The sequence below is a fragment of the Papio anubis genome, chromosome 2 (genome assembly GCF_008728515.1).
Source record: "Papio anubis isolate 15944 chromosome 2, Panubis1.0, whole genome shotgun sequence".
Classification (NCBI taxonomy): domain Eukaryota; kingdom Metazoa; phylum Chordata; class Mammalia; order Primates; family Cercopithecidae; genus Papio; species Papio anubis.
Window position 1 is genome coordinate 113722897 of NC_044977.1, and position 13053 is coordinate 113735949.

General features: G+C 40.8%; 1 protein-coding gene across 9 annotated transcripts in view; it reads left to right on the plus strand.

The window, feature by feature from the left end:
• TBL1XR1 (TBL1X receptor 1) overlaps positions 1-13053 on the plus strand; it is a 186860-nt gene that overhangs the window by 26966 nt on the left and 146841 nt on the right. The window contains exon 1 of one of the 9 annotated variants that reach the window (XM_017955691.3): positions 5651-6606. The exons of the other annotated variants lie outside the window; for them this stretch is intronic. The gene's annotated coding sequence lies outside the window, so the exon portion shown is untranslated. Of the gene's footprint in view, positions 1-5650; positions 6607-13053 lie in introns of those variants that run through there. 9 annotated transcript variants of the gene reach the window in all.

The window sequence follows — 13053 nt, forward strand, 5'->3', positions numbered from 1 at the left end:
ATGATTATACTGAGGTTATGGGTAGAACACCATAGAGTTGATGTGCCTGTCTCATCACATCGTACCAAACAGGGGGCACTTATTGGTAAATCTTATCTCTTGGTTAAGATAACGTGTGCCAAGTTCCTTCGCTCTGAAATTACTGTTTTTCGCTTCTCAGCCTGCTCATTAGTGAGTCTACTAATCTAGCCCTCATGCAAGGCAAAGGGACGTTAAGTTCTACATGCTAGAGGGAAAGCATCGAAAAATTTGTGGACATATGTTAAAATCACCATGGTAATTAAGAAATATAGTGTTGTGTTTTGTTTGAAATGGAGTTTTGCTCTTGTTGCCCAGGCTGGAGTGCAGTGGCGCGATCTTGGCTCACTGCAACCTCCGCCTCCCAGGTTCAAGCGATTCTCCTGTCTCAGACTGTGGAGTAGCTGGGATTACAGGCATGCCCCACCCCGCCCGGCTAATTTTGTTTGTTTTAGTAGATACAAGGTTTCTCCATGTTGGTCAGGCTGGTCTCAAACTCCTGACCTCAGGTGATCCGCCCATCTCAGCCTCCCAAAGTGCTGGGATTACAGGTGTGAGCCACCGCGCCCCGTCGAAGACATATGTTAAAACCACCATAGTAATTAAGAAATACTTTGGGGAGATACTTTGAGGCTGTGAAGATAGCCATTTTTTTCCTTGAAAGTTTTATCCAATAATTTTGGCATTCATCAGTGGATCTCGTCTGTAGCAATACTTACTATGGCTGTTCTCGTCTCTTCTCGTCTCTTCTCGTCTCTTCTCGTCTCTTCTCGTCTCTTCTCTTCTCTTCTCTTCTCTTCTCTTCTCTTCTCTTCTCTTCTCTTCTCTTCTCTCTCTTCTCTTTCTCCTCTCTTTCTTGAGATGAGGGTCTTGCCTTGTCACTCAGGCAGGAGTGCAGGGGCGCTATCATGGCTCACTAACCTTCAGCTCCTGGGCTCATGCGATCCTCCTGCCTTGGCCTCCCAAAATGCTGGGATTAGAGGCATGAACCACTGCATCTGGCCGATGACTGTGGTTTTCTAATGGTGTGATTTTTCTAGTTTCCTTATTCCTTTTTACATGCATTAATTGGATTTTCTTTTCTTTACAGGAGATTTGTTCCTTTTCTCCTGTTTGTTTACTTATTTATTCACTCATTCCATGATTTATGTCAGTGTGGACTTGTGGATATTTTTGTTCTTTGGTTTATATTATTTTTTTTTTTGAGATGGGAGTTTCGCTTTGTCTCCCAGGCAGGAGTGCAGTGGCGTGATCTTGGCTCACTGCAGCCTCTGCCTCCCGGGTTCAAGTGATTCTCCTGCTTCAGCCTCCCAAGTAGTTGGGATTACAGGCGTGTGCCACCACGCCCAGTTAATTTTTTGTATTTTTAGTAGAGACAGGGTTTCACCATGTTAGCCAGGTTGGTCTCGATCTCCTGACCTATCTGCCTGCCTCGGCCTCCCAAAGTGCTGGGATTACAGGTGTGAGCCATTGCGTCCAACCATTCTTTGGGTTATAATTTTTTAAAATTTTTTTTGAGACGGAATGTCGCTCTGTCGCCCAGGCTGGAGTGCAGTGGCGCCATCTCGGCTCACTGCAAGCTCTGCCTCCCGCGTACACGCCATTCTCCTGCCTCAGCCTCCCGAGTAGCTGGGACTACAGGCACCCACCACCACGCCTGACTAATTTTTCTTGTGTTTTTAGTAGAGATGGGGTTTCAATGTGTTAACCAGGATGGTCTTGATCTCCTGACCTCGTGATCCACCCGCCTCGGCCTCCCAAAGTGCTAGTATTACAGGTGTGAGCCACCGCGCCCGGCCAACAGCAAACTTTTATTCTAATTCAGGAGGTTGTGTCTTCATATGGATTTTATGTATGTATATATGTATTTATTTATTGAGATGGAGTTTCACTCTTGTTCCTCAGGCTGGAGTGCAGTGGCGCGATCTCAGTTCAATGCAACCTCTGTCTCCCGGGTTCAAGCAGTTCTCCTGCCTCAGCCTCCTGAGTAGCTGGGATTACAGGCATGTGCCACCACACCTGGCTAATTTTGTAGTTTGAGTAGAGATGGGGTTTCTCCATGTTGGTCAGGTGTGTCTCGAACTTCTGACCTCAGGTGATCCGCTTGCCTCGGCCTTCCAAAGTGCTGGGATTATAGGCATGAGCCACTGCGCCTGGCCTGGATTTTATAAGGTATCAGTATTTGCTTGTATGTGATGGTATAATAGTTTTTTCTTAAGGCTTTTGAACCACAGTTATTTACTCAGTGGGCTTCAAAAAGGTGTTTGCTACATGCCAGCATTGTTAGAACTAGGGATCCAGGGGCAGGTAAGACATGATCATTGGCTTGGCAACGGTGGCTCATGCCTGCAATCCCAGCACTTTGGGAGGCTGAGGTGGGTGGATAGCTTAAGCTCGGGAGTTTGAGACCAGCTTGGGCAACATGGTGAGACCTCGTCTCAACAAAAAATACAAAAATTAGCTGGGCATGGTGGTGCATACCTGTATTCCCAGCTACTTGGTGGGCAGAGGCAGGAAGATTGCTTGAGCTGGGGAAGTGGAAACTGCAGTGAGCCGAGATCACAACACTGTACTCCAACCCGAGTGATACAGTGAGACCCTGCCTCAAAACAACAACAACAAAAAAACCCATTGATCTCAAGGACTTCAGAATGTAGATGTGAGAAAGACCTTTTCCCCTGCCCTGATTCTGTTTCATTGAGTGCCTATTATGTGTCAGGCACTGTGCCATGTCAACAGGAAATAATAAGAGCTGGGTAAGCATACTACAGGCTGTTTTTAGGAGCACATGGGACGGGTTATTAACCCAGTGTTGTGCCAGGTGGAGTGTAGAGCAAATCTTGAAAGATGATTAGATCATTGCTAGATATGGGGATGTGGAGGGGTGGGGGAAGAAGGACATTCCAAAAAGAGGAATATCAATGGAAAGCCAGCCAGGGATAGTAATTTGTGAGTTAGGTCTAGAGGTAAGTGTTTGTGTGTGGGACGGTTGGTGTGGGAGTTGGAGGTAGTGATGACAGGATCTCAGGTCATGAGAGGCTTGTGGATAAGCCAAAGCTTTGGAAAGTTGAGGGACCTAGTGAAGGAATTTGAGTGGAACTGCAGTGTAATCAGATAATCTTGGCAGCACCTTGGGGGATTGAGGAGGCTCTTGTCATGATAGAGGTGAGAAGTGGAAGTCTTAACTAGGAACAGTGAAACAGTGGTTCTCGACTTGTGTGCATTAGAATCACCTGGAGGGCTTGTTAAAACACAGACTGCTCAGCCCTGCCCCCCAATTTCTGATTCAGCAGGTCCTAGACTGGGACCTGAGAATGTGCATTTTCAGCAGTTTCCCAGGTGATGCTGAAACTGCTGATATAAGGAGTATTTTGGAGCCGCTGGGTGCGATAAAGGGAGTGAATTAGTCGGAAGGATTTAAGTAAGTGGTCATTGTGGATCTCTTCATCTCCTGATCTGTTTGTTGGCAGTGCTTGTACATCATTTTCGGTCTTCATCTCATTTATATCTTTTAGAGCTGCTGACTTTTTTGACCAGTGAAGAAAGAGGGAGGGATTAGTGTTTGGAAACATTTATATGAGTATGTGTGCAATTTGTCCTGTGTATTACCTTTGGAAAAACTGCACCACTCCATTACTGGAAACTTTGTCATTTCTCTACTGAGCTTCAGTTATAACATTGGTTTTGTATATATGTAGTGCATAGTTTACAAAATGTTCTAATATGGTAGCATTATTTTGAATAGTTTCTTATTCTGTATATCTGTCATGATCTTGCTTTTCTTAGCTTTGACTCTTTAGTGTCTCCTGGAACCCTTGTGATCGTAACTGAAATGTAAATTTTATTGTTTTTTATAACTGTGAATCTTAACATAATGAAATAGTGCTTTTTAAAAAGCAGAAATAATTGTAAAATTCAAAGATTTATCCACTTTTGTGGCTGTAAGGTGATAATAATTTATTTCTCCTTTAGGCTAATGATTACAAAAGGTATAAATTCTAGATTTAAAGTCTAAAGAATTTATCCATGGAGTTTGGTCTTCGCTGATGTTGGAACATATTGAAGTGATAAATCCCCACTTTATCGCTATTGATTAATGAACAACATTAAGAAAATAATAAAATGTAATTACTGTTACCACCTTAACAACTGAAATGGAGTTTTCATTTTTGTAAATATGCGGTCAAGCTTTAGAGATTCAATAATCCTAAAATAATAAGAAAAAAAGTCAATCACTTCGTTTAAGATGATTGACTGACTAGAGGGTAGTTGGATTGCTAAGGCAAAGTAAGGATGAGCCAACATTTGTTTCCCTTCTCCAAATCTGTATTTTCCTATTATGGAAAACCTTAAAATGGCTAAAGATTTCAATGAAGTGAATACTTTAATTGTAAATCAAATAATGCAGCCTTTAGGTTTAATAAGTAAATGTAATTCAGAAGTGATGGACTTTTTATTTTAATACTTAAATATTTGCAAAGTATGTGTTTATTGTAGCATTAAATGTATACAAGTTTGTAGAGAGAAAAGTTCAGTATGTTCATTATGTTCACATCCTTTCATGAACACCAACTGAAGCAGTAACAATTGATTGTGAAATATGGTGTGTTTGGAGTCTTTAGAAAATGGTTCATGGCTGGGCATGGTAGCTCAAGCCCGTAATCCCAGCACTTTGGGAGGCCCAGGTGGGCGGATCACTTCAGGTCAGGAGTTCAAGATCCAGCCTGGCCAATATGGTGAAACGCCACCTCTACTAAAAATTAAAAAAATTAGCTGGGTGTGGTGGCGGGTGCCTGTAATCCCTGCTACTCAGAGACTGAGGCAGGAGAATTGCTTGAACACGGGAGGCGGAGGTTGCAGTGAGCTGAGTTTGGACCGCTGCACTCCAGTCTGGGCAACAAGAGCAAAACTCCGTCTCCAAAAAAAAAAAAAAAAAAAAAAAAGGGTTTATATATTTCCGTGTTTTCTTTTTTTTTTTTTTTTTCTTTCTTTTATTTTCTTTCTTTTATTTTCACGGTTTCACCATGTTAGCCAGGATGGTCTCGATCTCCTGACCTCGTGATCCACCCGCCTCGGCCTCCCAAAGTGCTGGGATTACAGGCGTGAGCCACCACGCCCGGCCTCCGTGTTTTCTTTTTAACTTGAAGTAGTAATATATTTCTTAGAATTTTGTGTGCCTAAATGAACACTTTAATTAAAAAAGGATTCATAAGTTATTTTTAATTTACCTATGACAGAAACCTAGTTTCTGTTATATAACATGGCCTAATTTCTATTGTTTATATGTTTATCTCATTACATGGAAGAATTTAGCTTAACTGAAAAGATGCTGAAAGTTTTTGGTTATTTCCCATTTATTATTTGAAAGTCCAGAGTAGTAATTATAAAACTTGTATTGGAGTTTTTGTCCTATAACACTTTAAGAGACCTAATCTTTTTTTTTTTTTTTTTTTGGGACGGAGTTTTGTTCTTGTTGCCCAGGCTATAGTGCAATGGCGTGATCTCGGCTCACTGCAACCTCCACCTCCTGTGTTCAAGAGATTCTCCTGTCTCAGCCTCCTGAGTATCTGGGATTACAGGCATACACCCCCACACCTGGCTAATTTTTTATTTTTAGTAGAGATAGGGTTTCTCCATGTTGGTCAGGCTGGTCTCGAACTCCTGGCCTTAGGTTATCCACCTGCCTTGGCCTCCCAAAGTGCTGGGATTACATGTGTAATCCCAGCAGTGACCCACTGCGCTGGGCCTAAGAGACTTAATTTTTAAAGAGCAGTTTTAGGTTCACAATAAAATTGAGAGAAAGACACAGAGGTTTCCCATACACTCTGCCTAGTGTCCCCCGTTATCAACATGCTGCACCAGAGTGGTACATTGGTTACAGTTGATGAACCTAAGTTGATATCATTATCACCCAAAGTCCATAGTTTACATTAGAGTTCACTCTTGGTGTTGTACATTCTGTGTGTTTGAAAAATGTATAACGACATTTGCATCTAGCCTTATAGTAGAGAGGATTTTCATTGCCCTAAACATTTTTTGTGCTTCACCTATTCATCCCTTCCCCTACTTCCTGGCAACCTTCTGGCTGCCTCCATAATTTTGCCTTTTCCAGAATGTCTTATAATTGGAATCATACAGTATGTAGCCTTTTAGATTGACTTCTTTCATGTAGTAATATGCATTTAAGGTTCCTCCATGTCCTTTCATGGTTTGATAGCTCATTTCTTTTTAGTGTAGAATAATATTCCATTGTCTGCATGTACCAAGCTTATTTATCAACTTTGACGTACTGAAGGGCGTCTTGATTACTTCCAAGTTTTGGCAGTTATAGATAAAGCTATTATAGACATCCATGTACCGGTTTTTGTGTGGACATAAGATTTAAATTTGTTGGGTAGATACCAAGGAATGTGTTTGCTGGATTGTATGGTAAGAGTATGTTTAGTTTTCGTAAGAAAGCGTTAAACTGTCTTCCACAGTGGCTGTGCCGTTTTGCAGTTGCACCAGCAATGAATGAGAGTCCTCTTGCTCCACATCCTCACCAGCATCTGGTGTTTTCAGTGTTCCAGGTTTTGACGACTCTAATAGGTGTGTAGTGATACTTCATTATTGTTTAAATTTGCATTCCCCTGGTGGTGTATGTAGTAAGTCCATTCTCACATTGCTATAAACAACAGCCTAAAACCGGGTAATCTATATAGAAAAGAGGTTTAGTTGACTCACAGTTATGCATGACTGGGGAGGCCTCAGGAAACTTACAATCATGGCAGAAGGGGAAGCAGGCACTTCTAACATGGCAGCAGACAAGAGAGTGTGAAGGAGGAGGAGGGGGAAGAACCCCATATAAAACCATCAGATTTCGTGAGAACTCACCATCATCAGAACAGGATGGGGGACGCTGTCCCCATGATCCATTCACCTCCCACGAGGTCCTTCCTTCAACACCTGGGGATTACAAGATGAGATTTGAATGGGAACACAAAGCCAAACCATATCAGTATATGATGTGGAACATCTTTTCACATGCATATTTACATATGTATGTGTTCTTTGAATAAGATTTCTGTTTAATATTCTTGGCCTGTTTTTAAAATAGGATTGTATGTTTCCTTATTGGTGAGTTTTTAAGAGTTTTTAATATATTTTTCCTTTATTGTATTTTATTTATCTCATTATTATTGTTACTATTTTTAGAGATGGGAGTTTCACCATGTTGCCCAAGCTGGTCTCAAACTCCTGAGCTCAGCTGATCCACCTGCCTTGGCCTCCCAAAGTGCTGGGATTACAGGTGTGACCAGGTGTGCCTGGCCTATGATCCATTTTTTTTGGACAGGCTCTGTTGCCCAGGCTGGAGTGCAGTGAGGTTGTCTTGGCTTCCTGCAACCTCCACCTCCCAACCTCAAGCAATTCTCCCGCCTCAGCCTCCTGAGTAGCTGGGTCTACAGGGGCATACCACCATGCCCAGCTAATTTTTTGTAGAGATAGGCTTTTGCCATGTTGCCCAGGTTGGTCTTGAACTCCTGGCCTCAAGTGATCCTCTTACTCAGCCTCCCAAAGTGGTGAGATTACAGGTGTGAGCCACTGAACTTGGCTCTGTGATGCATTTTGAGTTAGTTTTTCGTGAAGAGTGTGAGGGCTGAGTCTAGATTGTTTTTTGCATGTGGATATTTAGTTATTCCAGCACTATTTGTTGAATAGACTGTCTTTGCTCCATTGTATTGTCTTTGTTACTTTGTCAGAGATCCGTTTTCTATGTGTAGATGTATTCTGGGCTATTTTGTTTCACTGATCTATTTGTTCTTTCACTAATACCATATTGTCTTGATAACTGTAGCTTTTTAGGAAGTCTTGAGGTCAAGTAGGGCAAATCCTTTCACTTTGTTCTTCTGTCCTTCAAAACTTCATATAAACCTAAGACTTAAGTTTGTTGATATCCACAAAATTTGCTGGGATTTTGATTGAGATTGTGTTGAATTTGTAGATCAAGTTGGGAAAAAATGACATCTTGACAGTATTGGGTCTTTTATCCAAGGAAATGGAATATTTCTCCATTTATTTAGTTCTTTGATTTATTTCATCAGACTTTTATAGTTTTTTTCATATAGATCTTACCCATATTTTGTTAGATTTGTACCTAAGTAATGTAAATGGTAGTGTGTTTTTCACTTCAAATTGGAAAGCGATTGACTTTTGTGTATTAACCTTGTATCTTGCAAGCTTACTGTAATTGCTTATTAGTTCCTGGAGGTTTTTTTTTTTTTTTTTTTTGTCAGTTCTTTCAGATTTTCTGTGTAGACAATCATGTCATCTGTGAACAAAGATAGTTTTAGTTCTTCCTTCCCATTCTGTACCTTTTCTTATTGTATTAGCTAGAACCCATAACAAATTTTTAGATACTAAAAGGAAGGAAGGCATTAAGGTTAACTAAAATGTAGTACATTTGGCACTGTAAAAAAAATTTAAAAATCTTCAACGAACTCAAATATGTGTAAAAATATTTTAAAGTAAATATATTTTTTCCTACAATGCTGTAGAGTATTTAAAATTTTTAGGGGTACCATAGTCTTTGTAGTTCATAATCTCTATTCAGCCTAGCTCCAGAAGATGTGAAAAATGTCATTGAAATTTTGATAGAGATTTCATTGACTCTGCAGATCACTTTTGGTAGTATGGACATTTTAACAATATTCTTTCGGTTCATGAACATGAGACATCTTTCCATTTATTTGTATAATCTCTTTCAATTTGTTTCTTCAAAAATTTAGAAGTAGGCCAGGCGCAGTGGCTCACGCCTGTAATCCCAACACTTCGGAAGGCTGAGGCGGGTGGATCGTGAGGTTTGGGAGTTTGAGACCAGCCTGGCCAAGATGGTGAGACCAGCCTGGCCGAGATGGTGAGACCCCGTCTCTACTAAAAATACAAAAATTAGCCAGCAGTGGTGGCAGGCGCTTGTAATCCCAGCTACTCAGGAGGCTGGGACAGGAGGAGATGGAGATTGCAGTGAGCCACCATTGTGCCGCTGCACTCCAGCCTGGGAGACAGGTGAAACTCTGTCTCAAGAAAAAAAAAAGTAACTGAAAATAGGGAGTGATGTATAAATTAAGCTATTCAAGTTTTAACAATTTAGGGGCCATTCGAAGGTCTTTGCAGGAGGGAATACTCCAATAGCAAACATTGTGGTAGTTGTAAACATGAACAGTTTTTCATGTCAAGTCAGGGAGTCCTAACCAAGCCACAATAATGAATTTTACTCAGCTCTGGAACAAGAATTTTGAAATGTTACGTTAGTTGTTTCACAGTATGTTGCTGAGTGTATGCATGTACGAGATTGGTGTTAAAAAGGGTGTATAATCTGCTTGGCTTTCTCTGTTGTTGATTTGCTGCTAATAATTCTCTGGTTGAAGAAAAATATTTTCAGGAACATATTGGAAATGTATTTGAGGTGAGTAAAGGTGTATATTCTTTTTGTGCTTGGGTAAGAAGTACTGAGTTTTTATTGTTTAATTGTAATAACATAAATTTACTGATACATTTTGCATATTTATGTGTCTATCTATGTGTATAGAAAGTGATACATAAGAATTGAAGCTGATTACTGCTTCAGAAAAGATTTGTTGGCTAGGTAATATATTCACGTTGTTCACAATTCGTAAGTATTCTCTCCCCTACTGCTAGCCACCAAGTTACTTTCCTAGAGCCAACCACTGTTATCAGTTTTCTTTGTATCCTTCCAGTTATTATATATATATATATTAAAGTAATTAAGTGTATACTTTACACCCTCTCCCCAGTATTGTTTTAAACACAAATAATAGGGTACTAGTCACTTTGATGTGTTTTGCTATTTTTGCTTTATATATTTTACGTCTTCTCACATCCACACAGAGCTTGCTTGCTTTCTTTTTTTTTTTTCCCCACAGGCATCCGCCACCATGCCCAACTAATTTTTTTGTATTTTGAATAGAGATGGGGTTTCCCCATGTTGGCGGGGCTGGTCTCGAACTCCTGGCCTCAAGTGATCCACCCGTCTTGGCCTCCCAAAGTGCTGAGATTACAAGTGTGAGCCATTGCGCCTGGCCTCTTTTTTTTCTTTTTAAATGGCTGCAAGACATTTTACTGTATTTGGTACTCTGTAGTTTAACTAGTCCCTTTGTTGATGGATATTCAGGTTGCTTCAGTCTGTGGCTGTGGCAATGTTGAGTGAATAACCTTGGTGCATATACCATTCCCTATGCATAAAAGGATATCTGTATGATAAATAAATACTTGGAATTGCTGGGTCAAAGGATATGTGCATTTGTAAATAATTAGGGTAGCGACTGCCAGACTGACTTCATGAAAGAGGCTGTACCAGTTTATATTCCTGCTCTCAATGTGTCTCTGCCCACATTCTTGCCAACATAGTGTTACCAAATGTTTTGCTCTTTGGTAATCTGCTAGTGAAGGTATTACTTTAGTATCTGTCTTTTTTTTTTTCTTTTTTTTTTTTTTTTGAGACGGAGTCTTGCTCTGTTGCCCAGGCTGGAGTGCAGTGGCACGATCGTGGCTCACTGCAAGCTCCGCCTCCCGGGTTCATGCCATTCTCCTGCCTCAGCCTCCTGAGTAGCTGGGACTACAGGCGCCCACCACCACGCCTGGCTAATTTTTTTGTATTTTTAGTAGAGACGGGGTTTCACCATGTTAGCCAGGATGATCTTGATCTCCTGACCTCGTGATCTGCCCGCCTTGGCCTCCCAAAGTGCTGGGCTTACAGGCTTGAGCCATCGCGCCCAGCCTAGTGTCTGTCTTTCTAATTTCTTTTTTGTTTTGAATAAGATTGAGCATCTTTTTGTATATTTAAGTTATTTCTTCTTAGTGGACCATTTTATTTTGGGCTCTTCCGTTTTCTTATTGTGCTGTAATTTACATAAGGCAAAGTACACGCTTGCAGATGTATAACTCAGTAAACTTTCTTTTAGTTGAGGTATGATTCACTTTCAATAAAATGAACAGATGTTAAGTGTACTGTTCTGATGAGTTTTAACAGCTTTATCTGACCATGTAACCCACCCCAGTCAAGATTTAGAACATTTCCATCACTCAGAAATTTCCTCAGGCCCCATTTTGTTTTTCCTTATGTCCATCTTAGGCAATCAGTTTTCTAATTTCTGTTACCATAAATTAGTTGTGCCTGTGATTTTTTAAAATTAAAACATATTATCCACCCATGTAACTACCAACAAAATTGAGACATGGAACATTTCATGCCTTCCAGCAGGCAGGCTCCCTTGTCCTTTCTCCCAGTCAGTATCTTGCCCACCAAAGGTAACCACTATATTGACCTGTGTTCACTAGAGACTAGTCATGTAAATCTGTGCTTCATCATTGTATCAAGCAGTAGTTTCTTTTCATTGATACACACGTGCAAATGTAATACTACTACTGTCTATTTTACTCTTTGGACAGATATGTGGAGTTTTCAACATTGGGCTGTTCTGAATAAAACTGCTGGGAACATTCTAAAGCACTTAACATCTTTTTGCTGTATTAGAAATGGAATTGATAATAGGATGTAGATATATGTTTAACTTTAGAAACTGCTGTAACCATTCCTCAAAGTGATTGTGCCAGTCTACACTTCGCTAGCAATGTTTGTGAGTTCTAGTTGCTCTATGTTTTTGCCAACACTTAATATTTGTTAGTTCTTTTTTAGTTTCAGCTGAGTGGGAGTGTGTGGTATCTCACACACTCCCCAAGCTTATAATTTGAATTTCCTTGGTGACAAATGATGTTGAGAATATTTTCCTGTGCTTGTTGTTGGTACATGATTCTTAACTGGGTGATGGGTCTTAGGATTTTCTTTTTTATTTATTTTTATTATTTTTTTTTGAGACAGAGTCTCACTCTCACTGCACCCTCTGCCTTCCAGGTTCAAGTGATCCTCCTGCATCAGCCTCCCGAGTAGCTGGGATTACAACCCACCATTATGCCTGGCTAATTTTTCTATTTCATTTTGCAGAGATGGGTTTCACCGAGTTGGCTAGGCTGGTCTCAAACTGCTGACCTCAGGTGATTCACCCGCCTCAGCCTCCGAATGTGCTAGGATTACAGGTGTGAGCCACTGCGCGTGGTCAATTAGTGCCTTTTATGTAGGGCTTGACATTCTTAGTGCTGAGTTCAGAATCTTTTACTTGCATTTTATTCACTGAAAAGTGGAATTAACCTAACTGGCTCACAAGGTGAATAAAAATTTGAGATGTGTGTGGGAAATAACCTGTTTGCTGACTGCTTGTAGAAGTCTTTTCTTCAGTCAGGGTTTTGGGGAAAAGAACTTAGGGGGCATGTAGACTAGCTAAAAGAAAAACATGGAAAAGAAGTCAAGGACTGGTGCAGGGGTTATCTAAGATAATAGGCAAAACGGTCAGAGAAACAGGAAAACAAATTAGACTATAACAAATGGAAAATATGTTGTTATTTACTAAATTTCCAAAACAGAAACACAACAAACCTAGCTGTGTTTGTATACATTTGTGTGTCTAAGATTAACTGGCTTTGTTTTAGCACTTAATATATATTAATTTTTTTACATTTCTAGAGAGCGTTTTAGATATTTATTTATTTATTTATTTATTTTGAGATGGAGTCTTGCTCAGTAGCCCAGGCTGGAGTGCGGTGGCGTGATCTCGGCTCACTGCAAGCTCCACCTCCTGGGTTCACGCCATTCTCCTGCCTCAGCCTCCCAAGTAGCTGGGACTACAGGCGCCTGCCACCATGCCTGGCCAATTTTTTTGTATTTTTAGTAGAGACGGGGTTTCACCATGTTAGCCAGGATGGTCTCGATCTTCTGACCTTGTGATCTGCCCGTCTCAGCCTCCCAAAGTGCTGGGATTACAGGCGTGAGCCACCGTGCCCGGCCTATGTTTTTTTTTTTTTTTGGAGACAGTTTCACTCTGTCACCCAGGCTTGAGTGCAGTGGCGTGATCTCAGCTCACTACAACCTCTGTCCTCTGGGCTCAAGCAGTCCTCACACCTCAGCCTCCCAAGGAGCTGGGACCT